Source organism: Prionailurus bengalensis, chromosome C2 (genome assembly GCF_016509475.1).
Source record: "Prionailurus bengalensis isolate Pbe53 chromosome C2, Fcat_Pben_1.1_paternal_pri, whole genome shotgun sequence".
Lineage (NCBI taxonomy): Eukaryota > Metazoa > Chordata > Mammalia > Carnivora > Felidae > Prionailurus > Prionailurus bengalensis.
In genome coordinates this window covers 110,471,294-110,476,422 of record NC_057350.1, presented here as the reverse complement: position 1 = coordinate 110,476,422, position 5,129 = coordinate 110,471,294, and the positions used below count along the sequence as shown (strand labels likewise).

General features: G+C 36.7%; 1 non-coding gene across 1 annotated transcript; it reads left to right on the top strand.

Moving 5' to 3' along the window:
* The first annotated feature begins 231 nt into the window (after window positions 1-231).
* LOC122492439 lies at window positions 232-338 on the top strand. Its single transcript, XR_006299626.1, has one exon. It is a non-coding gene; the product is annotated as a U6 spliceosomal RNA (small nuclear RNA).
* The last annotated feature ends 4,791 nt before the right edge of the window (window positions 339-5,129 follow it).

Below are 5,129 nucleotides of genomic sequence, written 5' to 3'. Positions count from 1 at the left end.
TGTTTGAACACATTTCTTTGCTGATTTAATAATTTTGGAATTGAACAAAGCTCTTCTTTGGAAAGTCAAATTCTGACAGCTACTTCCAGTACATCACTTTTTTCACTTTTTTTTTCTTTTAACCAAAAGCCACTCACCCAAGTTCAAAAGCAAAATATTTGGTTACATTAATTTAGTATTTTGATCCAATATTTCTGAAAGAGAGAAAGATAATGTGAAAGCATTTGCCTAATGCTCACTATGGCAGCACATATATTAAAATTGGAATGATACAGAGAAGATTAGCAAGGCCCCTGTTCAAGGATGACACACAAATTCATGAAGCATTCCATATTTTTGAAGAATTGGTATGGTCACCAACAGAGAGAGACACTTTTGTTCCTTTGATGTAGCTCACATGAAAGATGCCAATAGCAACACTTTGCCACCGCCTCTCCAACATTTTTATTATTGGAAAAGGTGACAAACCATGGATTTCTCTTCCCCACAGAAAGGGCATATGCCTCACCATTGCTGGAGAGAGACAAGAGACTGATGGTCAAATAGAGCAGTGGGTATAATGGTCCCTAGGTAAGGTGATTGGAAGTCTCTACTTAATTAAAGATCAATACAGCACACACACACACACACACACACACACACACACCAATCTCCAGCCACACAGATAGCATTCCCCTAGGCATGTTCTGGAGAATATTGCTAGTAAGATTCTAAAAAAAAATTCTGTACCCAAGAAGATTCAGGTTAAATACACTGCAGTAGTCTCCTCACTGCAGGCCTTCTCAGAACAATTAATTGTGTATCTCGAAGGGAAGGGTGAGGTTCTGTTGTACTTCAATTTAGAAGAGTCCAAAAAGGAGATCGATGCTTCTTCTGTTCCATGGAAGACTTTTTAGAAAATGCTGGTCAAGAAAAAAATTAAGGGTGCTTGGGTGACTTAGTTGGTTAAACGTCCAACTCTTGATTTCGGCTCAGGTCATGGTCTCACAGTTCCTGAGATCCAGCCCCACGTTGGGCCCCATGTCAGGCTCTGTGCTGACAGCGCAGAGCCTGCTTGGGATTCTCTCTCTCCTCTCTCTCTGCCCCACCCCCTGCTCACATGAATACTCTCTTTCTCTCTCAAAATAAATAAACATTTTTTAAGTTTATTTATTTATTTTGAGAGACAGCAAGCAGGGGAAGGGCAGAGATAGGGAGAGAGAGAGAGAGAGAGAGGAAGAGAGAGAATCCCAAGCAGACTCTGCACTGTCAGCACAGAGCCTGATACAGAGCTCAAACTCATGAACGATGAGATCATGACCTGAGCTGAAGTCAGATGCTTAACTGACTGAGCCACCCAGGAGCCCCAATAAACATTGAAAAAAAAGAGAAAAATATATACTTCATCTCCATTAAATGGGCCAAGAGCTTTATTTGTGAGTTACTTTGCTTGTTTCCATAGTTAGTGCTTCAGTATTTGCCTCCCTAAAGTGGTGGTTTAGGCTAAGTTGAGGATAATTACTTCCTTTGTCAATTTACTTCGGCCCCTTGGTGTTGTAATAATTAGGTTTGAGCAGATATATAAGTGTAGCATTAAGACTTGGAGGATTATACAAATCATTGATATAGTGTGTTTATGGGTAGGAATTTCTCCAATTCCATATGCTATCTCTGAAAGTCTAAAGAATGTATAGCCCTCCACTCAAACGGTCTTTAATAGCCAACTTCCTCTTTCCCTTTTACAACATACTGTAAATGGACTGAAACCAACCTGAATGTTTCTTTTCTCTGTAATCAGGAGACAGGCCATACTCTCTCTTCATTTGATAAGACAATCAGGATATGAAATATAAATCCTGGCAACGTTATTGAGATAAATCCTCAAACAAAACTCAGATAAAGTACATGTACTTTATCTGAGTTTAGAAACTGCATATCCTTTTGGAAAAAAATGAATTTGAAAGGATCCAATAAAAATTTCAGGACCAGGCATTAAAGACAATTTTAAAAAATGGAAATTTAGAAACATTGTCTCCCAGAGTGTGATTTCTGAAAAAGACATAATTTAAACATGAAACTCTTTTGATAAGTGGGTAAGTTATTTCACTCTGCCTTGGAGTTTTAAAATAATGTTCTACATGTTATCTGACAAAACAGCTAAATCTGAAAAAGATCCCAGGAGAAGATTTCTTTTTGTCAGGTTTATTCTTTTTCCTTTGTTTTATGGCCCCCAAACTTACCAAACATTTTGCTATCACTAAGCTTTGACTGTGAATTTTTAAGAATATACTTCTAAAAGAAAATTCAATATCAACCACTAAATATTATTATTATCCAAATAACAAATCAAAAGTACTCAGTTTTAGGTAGGTAAGATGCCAAATGTTGACACCTTATTTGGAGAAGCCTTATATTAAAAGCATATTCTTCATTTCTTCATTTGTTTCTTGAAGAACCCATTTTGTAGTGGCTAAGACTTCAGACTTCAAGTCAGAAAGATCTGGATTTAAGTACTAGCTCTATCATGGGATACTTTGATACTGTGCAGATTTCTACACATCTCAAACCCTCGTCTGCAAAATGGAATGCTAATGGTGACTCACTTATGAGCATCTTGTAAGGACTTAATGAACAAAAATATGTAGAGTCTTTGGCCCAAGTGCTGGCATATAGTAAATTCTCAGTAATTCACTATTAAACAGAGATTTTGTGCATACAAATGCTTTCCATTAAATGTAGTTTGAGTTGGCTGGGTATTTATCAAGACTCTAGGCCTTCAGTCATTCAGTATTTAGCATGCCTGTTATATATAGTAGACATATATCTGTGCTATTCTACAGCTTTTGTATAAGTCACTATTTATCAAGAATCAAGTTTTTACTAGCTTTCCTTTTCCTTCTTACTTTCTTTGCTTTCCTTTTTATCTTCCCCTTCCTGGGAGAGCCATTCTGAAAATTCTACACCTGCTGCTATTGAAAGAAAATCTATAGAGAAAAGAAGTCTAGATGAAGTGAGTTTCAGACTATGCCCATCAGTGTTTCCAGGAATCACACATTTTGCCCTCACCAACACCATACCCTACTATCACTCCAGTAAAGGAAAACCATGTAAACTGTCACTATGAGCCAACATTAACACCTACTTCCACAGGCCCTTGTATTAATTTGCTAGGGCTGCCATAACGAAATACCAGACTGGTAGCTGAAACAACAGAGATCTATTTTCTCCCGGTTCCAGAGGCTGGAAGTCCATAATTTGAAGTTCAACATTTGAATTCAACATTGGGGATGGGAGACAATTCAGTCCACAACAGTCCTACTTTTACTCATCACTGCGAAGACACGTAAGTTGCTTTCATCCCCCTTTATTTAGACATAGTCTTTGCAGGAGAAGCAGGGGAGGAAAAGGCTCATCTAGGGGAGGAAAATGGGATGATACATATCTGAAGTCGTTCAAATAACATATTTACTTTTTGCACCTTTTCAAACAAAAGATCAAGATAGTTTTTATAAATTCAAAACACAACACTTATTTGTCATCTGCTTTCTTTCTTAACAATGAACATGTATAGCAACTTTTGTCTTGCGTAACACTGACCACCTCCTACGTGGCAATACTTCGTTGTTTACATATTTCGTGTTTCTTATTAAGAATGTAAGTATTGGCGTGCCTAGGTGGCTCAGTCAGTTGAACATCCAACTTTGGCTCAGGTTATGATCTTGCATTTGTGGGTTCGAGGCCCCCATTGGGCTCTGTGCTGACTGACAGCTCAGAGCCTGGAGACTGCTTTGGCTTCTGTGTCTCTCTCTCTCTCTCTCTCTCTCTCTCTGCCATCCCCTGCCTGTGCTCTGTTTCTCTCTGTCTCTCAAATAAATAAATAAATAAATAAGCAAACAAACAAATTAATAAATTAAATACATTTTTTAAAAAAGTTTATCACACTCTTGCCAACACATGAGCAAATTTATGGCTCAGAAATATTTTTCTTCTGGTTCTACATTATACAGAATTTGTGTAAGTAAATATCCTCAAAAATTATGTTTTTCACAGGGAAGAAAGAATTAAATTCCAATTGCCCAGCACTATTACTGGCACAGGTTCATCACATAGCAGATGTTAGTACAGTTTATAGTAATTCTGCACACCACTGGTTAGCAGGTTCCTTAAGGGCAGGAACTAGCATATTTTCCTTAATATATGTAGACCCTGTTGCTGCATAATGTTGTCTTGAATTTAGCAGTTGTTCAAGAAATATTTATAGAATAGAATAAAACAGAAATGAATGTATTAGAAATGTTGTTCAGTATAGGATGAGCTCTGAATAACTTCTCACTTCATTTTAACAGATTACCTCTGCTCTCAGCATAACCCTGTGCTGTCCAAAACAGTAGCCATGGGCAACATATGGGTGTTTAGTCCTTGAACTATGGCCACTCCAAACTGAGAGGGAGGTGCTGTAAGTAAAAAACATCCACTGAATATGGAAACCAATTTGACAAGAAATTTCATATTAAAAAAATAAATAAAACATTCACTGGATTTCAAGGATTTAGTGCAAATAAAGTAAAATATTTTATTTGCATTTTAAAATATTGATCGTATGTTGAAACGATAATATCTTTGACATACCGGATTAAGTGAAACATTATTAAAATCAATTTTTTGTGCTTCATTTGCCTTTTTTAATAGGATGAGCACAAAATCTTAAATCTTCTAAGAGGCTGCATTATCTTTTCAGAGTACAGAAGTGATGTGACCTCTTCACTGATACAGGTTAGGTTACTCTGCCTAGAATTACACTATACAAAGCACAGTTACAATTACTATGATCTGCTGAAAGTTTTACAACTTTATTTATGTAGGAATGTTGGCCTTTTAAAAGCTTATTTAGAGACAGAGAGGGGGAAAAAAAAGAGGTGGAAATGCCTGATGTGGTCCAAACAATGTATTTATTTCTGTAGCACCTATTTAAGACAAGTGGTTGAATACTTTGGAAATTCACAGTGTGACGTGGAATAGTCCAATTACTGTCATGTAGCTTCTTGACAATTTGTTCCTTAAACTGTACTCAGTTGTGGGCCAGATAAATTATAAATTCTTGTGGTTTTATGGCCTTTATACAGCATGAGTAAATTAAAAACTAGATACTT